At 44.6% G+C, this 14,972-nt stretch overlaps 1 protein-coding gene across 2 annotated transcripts in view; it reads right to left on the bottom strand.

Annotated features, from left to right (window-relative positions):
* Positions 1 to 14,972, bottom strand: part of pde5ab (phosphodiesterase 5A, cGMP-specific, b) — a 115,175-nt gene that overhangs the window by 39,799 nt on the left and 60,404 nt on the right. The gene's annotated exons all lie outside the window — the stretch shown is intronic.

Below are 14,972 nucleotides of genomic sequence, written 5' to 3'. Positions count from 1 at the left end.
AACTCTTACTGTGTTAACCGGCATTTAACAGGGTCTTCTGATTGACTGAGTCAAAAGCCTTGGTTAAATCAACGAAGGCCATGTAGAGTGGTTGATGTTGCTCCTGGCATTTCTCTTGAAGTTGCTGAACAATGAAAATCATGCCCATTGTTCCATGATTTGGTTAGAAGCCACACTGACTTTCTGGAAGGATTTCTTCAGAGACTGGGAGAAGATGGCGAGTGAGCATTTGATGGAAGAATAAGCAATATGCTGTTGACAAAAAGCTTTCCATCGACAGCAAATGCTAGTATTTTTTAGTTCGTGGTTAAAATATTTCACTATTTTGTTAGTCCTTCATAAACTGCCGCAGCATTTCTAATCCAAAATGCAATAATTTATTTTTATAGCTCTTCTTTATATACTGTGAATCAGTTTTAAGTCCAAGATTAATTACCATTCGAAAGGCACATCAAAGGAATTCCAATATTATAAACACTGACAGTAACAGTTTACAACCATTTATCTAAATCCTAAAATAAAGAATTTGAGAAAAGTTGCGTGCTAAATGTAGCATGTTTAGGAGAACAAAACCATAGGGGAATTTTAAATCCTAAAAACAGATGGTTTTGGGTCAAATGAGAAATTAAAATGCAAAAAAATTCGAATTCAAATTCAAGCTGCCTCCAACCACCAACTTTCAGTTTGAACAGAAACAAAAAGAAATGTGGGCAATAAATCCTCTTAAGAGGGTTACAGCTGAAAACTTTTAAACAAGAAGTACAGGGGCGATTCTCCCATGGCAACCCGCAAATTTTCTGGCGGGTCAGGTCGGGAGAATCGCGTGTTGGCCATTCTGTGGGATTTGCGCATGCGTTCCCGACGCATGCACGTCTCCCAGAGCCGGAGAACAGTCGGGACCGCGCTGGAAACCGGCAGGAAGAGAGGTAAGTGATTTAAATCTTTTTAAAATGCATTTTAAATCTATTTTACATGTGATGCAAGTTCCATGCCGGGCCCGATAGCATCTCCCACCCTGCCAGGAATATTTCACTCCAGCGGGGTTTAGAGTAGCTCCCCACATTCGGGGAACTAGCGAGAGACCCCACCGGAGTGAAGGGGGCAATTGAGGCTCCCAAGAGGGTCGGGTGATGGGGGGAGGGGGGGGGGTGTGCCCCCTGGGCATGGGCACCCTAGCAGTGCCAGCCTGTGCCCCCGGGCACTGCCCAAGGGGCAAAGTGCCTTTGTGGTCGGGGCCTCGGGGGCGGTCGGTCCCGCTGCCACTCTGCATGGGGATCAGTTTGGGCGGGAGGGAGGCCAGCGATTGGGGCGGGCTGTGTAGGGGGGGGGGGGGGGGGGGCTGGTGGCGGTGGTGGTGGTCTGCCGGTCGGGGGGGGGGCCTGCTTCCCGTCGGGGGTTCTGACCCCGGTTGTAAACTGTTACTGTCAGTGTTTATAATATTGGAATTCCTTTGATGTGCCTTTCGAATGGTAATTAATCTTGGACTTAAAACTGATTCACAGTATATAAAGAAGAGCTATAAAAATAAATTATTGCATTTTGGATTAGAAATGCTGCGGCAGTTTATGAAGGACTAACAAAATAGTGAAATATTTTAACCACGAACTAAAAAATACTAGCATTTGCTGTCGATGGAAAGCTTTTTGTCAACAGCATATTGCTTATTCTTCCATCAAATGCTCACTCGCCATCTTCTCCCAGTCTCTGAAAAAATCCTTCCAGAAAGTCAGTGTGGCTTCTAACCAAATCATGGAACAATGGGCATGATTTTCATTGTTCAGCAACTTCAAGAGAAATGCCAGGAGCAACATCAACATCAGGGGGAAGGTGGGTCTGCCAGGGTGAGGGGGAATCGCCACTGCTGGGTGCAAGGGGCTGGACATTGGGGTACTCCGGGACCGGGTTGGGGGGTCGTGACTGGCCCAGGAATTGTCGTGGGGGTAGCGATCGGGCCATGGGGGGGGGGAGCTGGAGGGACAGTACTGCGGGGGTCCCAGGCTGGCCAGTGATTGAGCTGGCCAACAAACAGGGAGACTGACAGATCGGGGCCACTGCGCATGTGCAGAGTTCCAGAACTGTCCAAGTCTGGCATGAATAGGCCCCCCCCCCCCCCCCGCTTTTTAATGAGATTCACGATTGGGACCTCTGCAGTGCACAGAGTGGGGAGATTCGGGTCTGAAGTTGCACTGAAAAAACAGTTGTTACCTAGACCAGTTTTCCCACCAATTCAGCACTTTTGGGAGAATTGCCCCCAACATTTCTATTTTTAACTGCTGTCAAGTAGGTTTCCCTGGCCTTAGTAAATTCTGGCAGGTAAAAGGAGGCAGGAAGGACTGGATCCATGAAGTAAGTACCTTTACAGAATTGCTTGTGGGTCAAGAGGAACAGGAGTGTTTTCACCCCCCTCCCCCACAACAATTTGTCTGGCTCTCCCCTTCCACAAACTCCACTGAATTCCCTCCAATCACTGAAATCCCTTCAACATCTCTGCTCTCTCCAACTCCATGACCTCTCCAACCTCCCCAACTGTATAATGTCTCTGCTTCCATCCTCTCTTCTCCACCCTCCTCCAGCGCCCCCAGTGCCACCACCCAACCCAATCTGCCCCTCCCACCCCCCCACGCCACCCCAAAAGTCCATTATTGTTGAATGTTACAACAACCAGAGTAAGAGAAGGCAAATTAAGTGGACCTTGGACTCTTTTCATGCAGCAGTTCCTATATTCCTATGAGATTGCTTCCCTGAAATCACTTTGTAATACTGCATGATACATCCTGTCGATTGTATACATGATTTTAAGATTAATATTCCATTTTCAGTTGCACTGGCTAAACATGCCACCACTGGTGTAGTTTGTCACTAATGCACAATCATGGTTGCACTAAAGGACAAATGATACTGATCAGTTCTTTGTTCAAGTTGATGAAGCAACTTTTTGGATTGTTTATATTATTCAAATTTAGAATGACATTGAAAAGCTCACGGAATCAGTTTTTTTGATTATGCTCAAGAAATAAGTGGGTTTTAAAAGTGAAATTAACTTTCAGTGGCTGAAGTGTGAAGTAAACTGTGCCTCTAGAAGATATTATGATGAGGATTGTATTTCGGCTACAATCAGATTCTTGAACATTATTTTGAAAGAAAGCTTGGAAGGGTTTATGAAGCACATTCTGTTTGGGGGGTTGGGGGGGGTGATTTTCTGCCTCCCTCCTCTCACCCCCTCGCAGTTTTCCGGTGGGATCTTGTTGTCCCACTGAAGTCTATGGCGTTTTGCATGGCTCACCCATTCTGCCACTGGGGAACCCGCTGTTGGGGGGGGCAGGGGGCAGTGGCCTTTGACCGAACCAGAAGATCCCGCCAGCAGGAAGGGCTGGAAAATCCTGCCCTACATCGTTCTGGATTTTAAGTTGATTTTACTGTAACAGACATTTTGGAATATGATACATTTTTGTCACATTAGTGAGACATCTGCAGTATAAAATCAAAGTAATCAGAATAATGTCAACCAAACTGACATAGCCATTGTTGCCATTACTCAGGTGTAATATTCATGTTATTGTCAGATAAATAGATCATTGACGAAACTTCACACAGCTACACAGAGACAGCATCAAACATTTTGCTGATTGTACAGGTAGAGACATGCACCAAAAAATGGGCCCAGCAAGACACATGTCTATCACAATACACAATACACTGTCACAATGTCTACACTTCCCGATGCCTCGGCAAAGCAGCCAGCATAATTAAGGATCCCACGCACCCCGGACATTCTCTCTTCCACCTTCCTCCTTCGGGAAAGAGATACAAAAGTCTGAGGTCACGTACCAACCGACCCAGGAACAGCTTCTTCCCTGCTGCTGTCAGATTTTTAAATGGACTTACCTTGCATTAAGTTGATCTTTCTCTACACCCTAGCTATGACTGTAACACTACATTCTGCACTCTTTCATTTTCTTCTCTATGAACGGTATGCTTTGCCTGTATAGCGCGCAAGAAACAATATTTTTCACTGTATGTTAATACATGTGACAATAATAAATCAAATCAAATCAAATCAATAAGAGAAGTAGACATCACTACACACTTGGGTGCAAGAATTATGAAAATGTCATTATGTCATCAAGGTCATTCACCATGCATTGTTGGCTGATTAAATGTTCGTAGCAGCATTACTTTAATTCAATGCCACAGCTGAATATTTCCTGTTTGGTCAATACTTTCCTAAAGATTCATTATTTCAACCACATTTTCACAGTAAATAGAAAATAATACTACATTGTGACAACTGTAATCTTTTGACACATGAATGGTCAAAAGATTTCTTTGTGAAACAGTAATGCAATTTGCAATTAAAGGTGTTTTAGCATTTGCAACCTTTTTCTTCATTTTACAATGCTCTCCAAATATCCCATCCCATCCCCCAGACTGACCCTAACTTCACTAACTCCACCGAGTTTGCGATATTTTAACCAATATCAATTGGAGTAAACACATTTGGACAAGTCAGCCTTTTATCATGTAGTACAAATTGTTGTGATCCTCTGAAATTTAGCATTCTTGTGTTTGTCCTGATGAGTGCAAGGCAAAAAGCTTCGGCAACATGTCTCGCCTTTCACATTATTCAAGTTCTGTACTAACAAGCGAATATTATTTCTGTTAAGGTGCAGCTCTAAAGTTCTTCTGCATTTGTTGACATATGAATCGATTCTCTATACACACCCAAATTCATTTTATATCAGAGTTTTTTGGCATATTAAAAGGTAATTTTACACTCTGCAGCTAAACGATCATTTTGCCGTGCGGATTATCCATTCACTGTAGATCCTAGCCGATATCCATTTCATTAGTGTGGAGAAGGTAGAATTGATTCCCACTTCCGTTAATATTTTGACAGAGTAATTTGGAAAGTTGGAAAGGAATACAGGTGTAACATCAAATCTGGATTCACCAGGAATGATGTGGAGATGTCGGCATTGGGCTGGGGTGGGTCCAGTAAGAAAACTCACAACACCAGGTTAAAGTCCAACAGTTTCAAGTTAAAGTTTATTTATTAGTCACAAGTAAGGCTTACATTAACACTGCAATGAAGTTATTTTGAAATTCCCCTAGTCGCCACACTCCAGTGCCTGTTCAGGTCAATGCACCTAACCAGCACATCTTTCGGGCTGTGGGAGGAAACCGGTGCACCCGAAGGAAACCCACGCAGACATGGGGAGAATGTGCAAACTCCACACAGACAGTGACCCAAGCCGGGAATAGAATCCGGATCCCTGGCATTGTGAGGCAGCAGTGCTAACCACTGTGCCACCCCTAAAGAAGGAGCAGCGCTCCAAATGCTCGTGATTCCAAATAAATCTATTGGACTTGAACCTGGTGTTCTGAGACTTCTTACTATAAACCAGGAAAGCTAAGAGTGGTTTATGAATATCTACTGAATTCTGAGTTTACGCTACAATCTGCAGGATGCCATTTTACAATGACAGGATTATTCATTAATCAAACATCTCATCTGCTACAGCATACAGTGGACCCAAGATACTGGAGGGCAGGATGGGCATAGATGCAGTACAGTCTGACAGGGAGATTGCCACATATCATGGAAGCCATATCCAAAAGGTTTCTGTCTCATTTGCCCTTCTTCTGAATTCCTAATTGTGAGAGGGTGGTATAGCTTCCTCCCATCTTCCCACAACAGTAATCTGGGGTGGGACTTCGAATGTTCGGAGTCTAATCTCAGAATTACACCCTGCCGGAATTCTCAGGGCGTGAACGGCACCATGTTTTTGAGATGGTCACAGACCAGCTGCACATTAAGGGAGTGGAAGCCCTTCTGATTAACATAGACTACTGGCTGGTCTGATAGTGCCTTGAGTGCAAACAATCACCCCTTGGAGCCGTGAAAATCCTGTGAGTGAAGCAAAGCTGTCAACTCTCTGGATGACACAGTGGTTAACACTGCTGCCTCAAGGCACCAGGGACCCGGGTTCAATTCCAGCATTGGGTCACTGTCTGTATGGAGTTTGCACGTTCTCTCTGTGTTTACGTGGGTTTCCTCCGGGTGCTCCGGTTTCCTCCCACAGTCCAAAAATGTGCTGGTTAGGCGGATTGGCCATGCTAAATTGCCCCTTAGTGTCCCGAGGGATATAGGTTAGGGGGATTAGCGGGATAAACACGTGGCGTTACAGGGATAAGGCCTGGGTAAGATACTCCGGCAGAGAGTCGGTGCAGACTCCATGGGCTGAATGGCCGTCTTCTGCATCGTAGAAATTCATGTCAAAGTGAATGTAGTTGACGGTCTTGGCAAAGAGGTTATTGCCGAACTGGGTAAGTGTTGTGGGCTGCAGATTGCAATATTCTGCAAATGGCACCAGCTCTTGCCCAGCAGCAGTCAACTGCAAAGAAATTGAAAGCCATGGTCACCTTGACAACCACAGATGGCCACATGCACCTCGAGAATGGAGAACTGTGCTGCCGGAGGAGGTGGTAGAAGCAGATTCTATAACAACGTTCAAGAGGTATCTGGATAGATACATTAATAGACAGGGAATAGAGGGATATGGGCCATGTAGAGGCAAGAAAATATTAGATTAGACAGGCATCTGTGTCGGCACAGACTTGGTGGGCCGAAGGGCCTGTTCCTGTGCTGTACTGTTCTTTGTTCTAAAGGCTGCAATTGTCATGTAACTATCTCTTACCAGAGCTTGAACCTTCAGAGGGATTATGGTTTGGAGATGGCAAGGAAGCAGACCCATGGCCTACATGCGTTGTACTGGGGCATCGCCTCCTTTGACATGCAGCCCTGCGTTCATTCCCCGAAGCTGCTATGGAGAACACATCTGCTGCTGCTGTCGGAGATACTGTTGTTGTCAGTTTTGTTGACAGGCTGGATCAAGTTGCAGCTCCTCCCCAGAACTCCAAGCTACTGGATGGCATATATCTCCCATGTTACAGGGAAGTCTCACAGGCAAAATGTTGAGATTAAACTCAGTGGACGCCAAGGCACTTTGATGTTGCTAGAAAAGAATTGCTGTTGCCAAAGTAATCAGTGAATTCAGGCTGAAAGAACTGGTCCTGTCAGTGCTAGCTTCTCACTGCAACTGACCACAAAGGTTGCCAAATTCAGCACTTTTGCCATTGCTAGCCGATCAGTTTCAGTCGACAATGATTCCCCGCTGCCACTTGCCCCCTCCAATCTGCTGCGGTACAAACACAGCATGGAACCCACATATGGTCAGAATGTGGGGTTAAAGAGGCTCTTATTTGTCTTTCTAATTGCCTCACTTGCTTTCCCACCAGATCAAAGGAGGTTCTCCGCTGGCCTTGGAACCTATCCAGGAGAAATCAAGAAGGGTGACATTGGGATCACAACTCAAAGTCACTTTTAGAATATTGAACTCTCCGCACACAAACCCGCCTCCCCTTGCCTGGGAAAAGTTCCTTCATTGTTTGCTGGAATGTAAAGTGACACTGATGAACTCGACAACATTGAAATCTGCTCATGCCTTCTGATTAGATGGGAATCCAACAGAATTCAAGACACTGATATTGTTATTAATTATTTAATTTTTCTCTGCTTATAAGGTTAGCAATTTTAATTTGAGCATTCAGTCTTTTTATTACTGAAAAAAAAAAGGAATTGATAAGAGGCCTATGCTTATCTTTGGAGGTTAGTAATCCTGGCTCAAAATATACTCGGGTCTCTGGCTTACGTGCTGGCCGGGAAATGGCCACACATCTGCAGTTGTTTTATTTTAACACTTTTCATAGTGGGTTCCGGCCTTGTGGCCTGTACGCCTGCATAACAGGACAAAGAGAAAATGGCGTGAAGAAACAGGTCAGATGACCTGATACAGAGCGCTATCATGTGGTTATCCCAGGGAGTGGGACACGAGATGGGGAAAGGTCCCAAACCAGGAAAGGGGACAGGGAGAGATCCCATAAAGAAGTCCCAGGTAAGGGACAAAACCAGGGGTCAGAAAAAAGGTCTCTTAAGTGAAGTTGAAGAAAGGAGCTGAGTAATAGGCCCCAAATTCAAGAAAGAGCTACAGGAAGCAGACTTTAAGTCAAGTGGACATGAGGACCCCTGAAGATCCATGACGGCAGCCAAAGATTGTTGACTCTGTGCTGCAGGCTGTAGGGTCAAAGATATCCCTTTGGAGCAGTGGTGTTTTGCTTGGCATGGCAAGATGTGAAATTGTGCATGGAATGTGAAGTTTGAATGTACTCAGAGATCCGGAGAAAGGAATCTTGAAAGGCAAAATTGAAACCCTGTGGGATGGGTCATTGTCAAAGTGATCTGAGTAGGAGCGATATTTGCCTAGGCAAAATCTTCAGATGTGGAGATTGGAAACTCTTGTGTGAAAGACAACATTTCAGCAAAGTGAATGTGACAAACTTCTGGGTGGGTTGTTGAGAAATCCATGGAATCTATTTTGGTTGCATCTGGCACCTATTGTGTCTGATTGCCTATTAATTCACATATACCTCCCACTTACCTTGAATGTTAGGGTATAAGATGGGTAGTGTTCTATCTCTATGACAATGTATAGTAAAGTTTATTTTTGTTTGTTTAAAAATCTGTAGAATCTTGTGGTTTTATTCACTTAGTAAGCAACTTGAATCTCAAACTTAAATCTACTTTAAACAAAACATTATTGGTCAGAACCAGATTCCCTCCCCACTGAGATCCTAGGCCAAGGATCATAACTGGATTAAAAACACTTTGAAAAAGTCTTATGCAATTTTACCAGGAAACAGATAGCTTTCTCGCTGCAGATTAGGTTTTTTTTTGTTTTTTTCTGCTTCTTCATTGGTAGCATTTATATTTCTTCAAAGGTATTTGAAGCAATCAGTATCATTCAGTTAAGAGTGATTTGTTGTTTATTTGCAAATATTAAATGTGGTATTCTTGTGCCTGACAGGTTTTCCTAAACGATGGGCAGTGTAAAATATGACAGATATTTTGCCATGCCTTTTGGATGCATGTCTTTCTATATATAGATTTTAACTGAGTTGGCAATAGAGTTCCTGATTATTAACCATTGAGGTTAAAATACATTGAAGCACTACACAATTGTCATTAATTTAGAATAATGGATAAACAATCCATGGGGGCTCCAATAAAGACATTTTCTTTCAGTTCTGAAGGAATGACAAAAGTAGTTTTGCCCTTACGCAACAATCATATAAATAGCACTGAGACCCCAAAAATCTATCCAGCTTAAATATACTCCAGCGATGCAACATCAAAATCCTTTGCGATAGAGAATTCCAAAGATTGACAACATTCAAGAGTTAAGAAATTTCTCATCTCAGTCCTCAATGATCACCCCCTTATCCTGTGGTTGTGCTCCCATGTTTTAGATAACCAGGCAGGGAAAGCAATGGCTTGAATTTTTTGGATGGCAAGGACTCGAAAAACCAAAATGGGAATTGGTAAGAAGCCTACACTTACCTTCCGAGGTTCCCATTGATTGGCTGCAGGCGGGACATCCGCCCCTCATTCAGGAGGAAGTTCCGTCTTAGGGAGCTGCTGGCCAATCACAGCGCTCAGTGATGGAAAAGGAAATACATTGACCTATCTGAGCCTAAGTGCCGGAGCTGCAGGACAAGATAACTGAAAGGAGTCCCAGGGCAGTGAGGGGACAGGAGGCCTGGGGGTTAAAGGGATTGGGGTCTTGGGGAAGTAGCTTGGGGTGGGTGGAAGAGGGCGGAGGGGGGGGGGGAGGCCTGGAGGCCATCGAGTCTTCAGGGGAGGGTGTCCCCAGTCAGAAGGGGGCTTCTAACAGCCTCCCTCTTACTCAAGATCCTTTGATTCTTTCTGGCCAATCTCATGGAGGTTCAATGTAGCTGCCAGCCTAAAAATTGAGGCTAGGTGGAAAATGGCCCTTAGGTGGCTATTAATTGGCCTCTTAAGGATCCCAATTGGCGCAAGTGAGGGCTTCCCATCCAAGGCCTTGCCCGTTCCAGCATAAAATCGCTGTGTGGTCAGGGTGGATGGGAAGTCAGACGGAATCCCGTCCCTGCAATTTGACACTCCCCCTACCTTAAATCCCATTGGTGGGGGAGTATAAAATCCAGGTTAACCTCTTAGTACCTACCCTGTCAAGCAGGGTATAATCTTGCATATTTCAATGAAATCACCTCTTCTAAACCCCAGAGAGTACACGCCTAATTTATTCAGCTTCTCATCACTGGTTCCAATCGAGTGAACCTCTGCCTCCAATGCAAGTATATTCTTCCAAAAATATGGAGATGAAAACTGCACACAAATCCTCTGGTGTAGTCTCAACAAAGAGTTATACAATTGTAGCAAGACTTCCTTATTCTTGTTCCCTTATCCCCTTGCTTTGCATTGGAGTTCTTCAGAACATTGCTGGCCATATTTTGAGTGGATGTTTGATTTATTTTCAGCCATCAACAGCCAATATCAATTTTATCACAAGCATTACCTTAAGCTCACCTCCAACCCCAACTTTAGCCAATGTATCCTGATAACAACAATTATAGAGCTAAAACCAGAAAGTTCTGAAAATATTCAATAATTCTGACAGTTATTTCAAGTGCCATATGACTCTTTTGCAGAATCTTCTCCAGTTCTGAAGTAAAGCTATATTTGACTTGAGATGTTAATTCTGTTTCTCTTTCCACAGATGCTGTCAGAGCTGCTGAGTCTTTCCAGCACTTCCTGTTTTTATTTCAAATCTCCAACATCTGCAGTATTTTGCCTTCACTTCAGTTATGGAGCTGGATTTTGTGTCATGTTTAAGGGTTAGGCTGCTCAAAGGTTAAAGGGGTGGACATCCCTAAATTGGATATCCATTTCTTTTCATTTCAAACATTCTTTAGGTAAGGCCATTCATTCTACAACACAGGCTTTGAATACTTGGTGCACTGTTCAAAACAGAAGTTAATAGTGGTGGCTGTTGTCTGGAACAGAATGTAGCTATCTGTCTGCATATACAGATATATGGGTATGATTCTCCTGGCCTGCTGTGCTGCTCGTGTTAGCGCAGCGGGCCGGGAGACATCAGCGGGGGGTCTGCAGTGGGACTTGCGACTGGTGTCCGGCTGATCGTGGGTCTCCCAGGCAATGCTTTTCAACATAATCAGCCTCCCATTGGAAATTGGCGCGAGGTTGATTACCATATTGAAATCTGAATTTCAATATGATTAGCGAGTCCAGTACGGTATTCTCCAGGTTTGCTCGTATCTCCCCCTCTGCCGGGAGACAGCGGGGATTAAAGTTGGTCTCCATCAAGGGGGACCAGGAGTGATCAACCTGCTGGTGGGGACAGAGGTCATTGAGGCCTCCCCGGGAGGTCAGGGGCAGGGAGGTGCCCCTTGGCCAGTGCCAGCCTGGAGCACTGAAACTAAGTACGCCCAAAAGACAGGCAGGAAATCTCCCATTTTCCTGCCTGTTGGGCATTGCCCCCTCGATTTTAGAATTCTGTGGTAATTGAGCAAAACAGGCAAGAAGACATTAACAGCTTGTTATACACTCCACACATGAAAAGAAATTGGGTGGACTGTCAAAGGCTGCTAATATTTATAAACACGATAATGTAATTCATTCTCCCTGGTGTCTTTCAGTGTTTAAGAATTGATTAGCGCACACATTTCATTCAATCCATTGTTTTAAATGCAGTTTCTTCATCAGATATTTTGGGTGGGATTTTTGCACTTTTGGTGGGGATCCCAATGTTGGGGTCAACTGTGGGTCCCGTACCCGCACTGTCTTGGGAGTAATCACCTGGCAGTGATTTTCGCTGAATTGGTTATTTACTGGCCAGAAGGCCAGGTGGGCTGTTGAATGGAAGGCCAACAGGAGGCCCTCTAATACTTAAAGGGTCAAGCTTGACATTGCAGACTTGGGAGGTGACGGGCGTGTTCATCTTGAGGCGTCATCTCAACAACTTTAAAGAACCTAAGTAAAAAATTGTCACGGTTGCCAGGCCACCATTGTGGAAAGGGAGATCACTTCTGGGCAGCCGACCTTTCCCAAACTCTGTGGGAGAACCTGCAGGTTCCTAATTGAACTTTTACTTAGCTTAATTGGCTGCCTGCTACTTGCAAGCAGGCAGCTCTTCCGGCCACAATCCCACCTCCAGGAAAATGGCTCAGGAGTGGGATGGGCAAATTGTCATGCTGGTCGGCCAACCCGTCCTCCTTCTTACCACCATACCGGGGGATAAAATCTGTCCATTAACATAGCAATTATGTTTGACGAACAACACTTTTTGTGTTTTCTATATGATAGTTACATTCCTATTTATCTGGTTACTGAATTGTTTATGCACTTGTTCATGCTGCAGATTCTCAAGGCAATGGTAGCTTCGCAGAAATATGTGACATCCATCCATCAAATTATTCAAAAGATACATTCTATTCAGAAAAATTATTACTTCCTCTTGAAAATATGAAGTGCTCTTTATAGGAGCTCCATAGGGGGAATTCTCCCGTCCTGACTGCCAAGGGAATCACAGCGGGTGAGGGGAGGACCATGAAAAGGCCCATTGATCTTGGACGGGATTCTCCGGTTTTGGGGCGAGTCCGGCCGGAGAATCCCACCCTGTATCTTGGCCAGAGTGACGCGTTAGGCTCATCAACAACATGCATTATCTCCTCCATAGATTTCTGTTATTTTTCAATTAAACCAATTAATTCTTCCTAGAATGTACAGTTTATGCAATTCAAAAAGAGGAATGGCTGTCTAAATTTAAAGAAGTAGGTGTTAAATTTATTTCTTCAATAATTCCTAATTCAAAGCCTGTATATAGATTAAAAAAAAGCAAAATGCTGCAGATGCTAGAAATCTGAAATGTAAAACAGCAAATGCAGGAAATATTCAGCAGCAGTCGTCAGAGGGAGGAGATGGTGCCATGGTAATCCATAGTAAACTGAACTAGTAATCCAGAGAGCCAGGGTAATGCTCTGGGGACTCGGGTTCGAATCCCACCACAGCAGATGGTGAAAATTGAATTCAATAAAAATCTGGAATTAAAAGTCTAATGATGACCATGAAACCATTGCCGACTGTTGGGTTCACTCATGTCCTTGAAGGAAGGAAATCTGCAATGCATACCTATGGGAGGTGGATTTGAGTCCATGGAAAGATCAGCCATGATCTGATTGAATGGCGGAGCAGGCTCGAAGGATTGAATTTGCCTACTCCTGCTCCTAATTCCTATGTTCCTATAGTTTTGTTTGGCTGACTTTTTACATGGCTTTTAGTTCACCTACAATATTTTAATTATCCCACAGAGATTTTCCCTCTCCTGCCTCCCCAGGGCGTCCTCTACCCTTGCCTCTCCAGGATCCGTGGTATTTAACAAAGTGCAGTGTAGGGACATAATCTCAGGCATGGCGCTGCAGTAGTTCTTCCAGCAACTGTAACACCGTGCCTGGAGGGACTGAAGAACTCTTGCCCAATCTGATTGGCCGACAGTTCTTCAAGGTGGAACTTTCCAAGTGCGGACAGAAATCCCGCCTGCTGTCAATCCGAGCTCAATTGATTGTGAAGTGGCAGCTCAGAGTTAGCGAGCTGCATTCCCCATCGACTCTCAGGGTGACAGGCATCCTGAAAATTCAGACCATTATTTTATCTTCCTGGTATAGGGGTATCGCCAATGGATTAATAATCCAAGGACCCAGGGCAATGCTCGGGGGATCCAGGTTTGAGTCCCACCATGGCAGCTACCAGAATTTGAATTCAATAAATATTTGGAATTAAAAAATCTAATGGTGACTATGAAACCATTGCTGATTGGCATAAAATCCCACCCTGTTCATTAATGTCCTTTAAGGAAGGAAATCTGCCACCCCGACCTGGTCTGGCCTACCTGTGACTCCAGCAATGTAGTTGACTCTTAAATACCCTCTGGAATGTGCCCCCAGTAAGACACTCAGTTCAAGAGCAATTAGGGATGGGCAATAAATGCTTACCCAGCCAGCAACATCTGCATCCTTAAATGAATAAAAAAAGGAAGGAAATGTCCCTAACCCCCGTAATAACTGTGTGCCACCCATGAGACATACCAGTGCAATTAGCTCTTTGACGAAGATAGTCTCAGTAAGTAATAATGATGTACACATGAATGAAGTGAAACCAATGTAATATGAATTACAGTGGAACCCCGATTTTACGCGCCCCGGTTTAGCGCAAAATCGGATATGACGCGATGAATCATTGGACCCTTTTTTTTGTTCTTTCCGGTTTAGTGATTTAGCGCGACCCCGATAACATTCGCGATAACATTTTATGGACCCCAACCATCGCGTTACAACGGGGCTGCACTGTATTTACAAATGAGAATTAAATTTTAAAAAACACACATTGTTCATTCAATAGGTCTTACGTTAATGGCAATGGAGTTGGGCAGGAAAGCTGTGACTGTGATTTGGAGCCCCCCATTTGTCCAGAGGTTCTTATGTAGTTCGCCTGCAGCTACAGCATTGTCAGCTGATTTCACTGCTCAATAGCATCCTCACAGCTGAATCACATGCCTTTCCCGTACACGCCCCTGTTTAAATTTTCATTGAAATTGTGTGGGAAATGGGAAACACAAGAGAGTGGAAGTGGAGTACCGTTCCAGTTCCGCCGTTGGGAACAGCGGGCCACTGACAAAATTCCACCTGGTTAACTCTATTTCTCTCTGCACAGATCATGGAATCCTACAATGCAGAAGGAGGCCAGTCAGCCCATCGAGTCTGCACCAACCACAATCGCACCTAGGGCCCACCCCCACGCATTTACCCTAGCTGGTCCTCCTGACACTAAGGGGCAATTTAACATGGCTAATCCACCTAACCTGCACATCTTTGGCCTGTGGGAGGAAACCGGAGCACCTGGAGGAAACCCACGCAAACACAGGGAGAACGTGCAAACTCCAAACAGACAGTGACCCAAGCCGGGAATCGAACACGGGTCCCTGGCGCTGTGAGGCAGCAGTGCTAACCACTGTGCCACT

The sequence above is a fragment of the Mustelus asterias genome, chromosome 1 (genome assembly GCF_964213995.1).
Source record: "Mustelus asterias chromosome 1, sMusAst1.hap1.1, whole genome shotgun sequence".
In the NCBI taxonomy this organism is placed as follows: Eukaryota; Metazoa; Chordata; class Chondrichthyes; order Carcharhiniformes; family Triakidae; genus Mustelus; species Mustelus asterias.
This window is presented reverse-complemented; position numbering and strand designations above follow the sequence as displayed.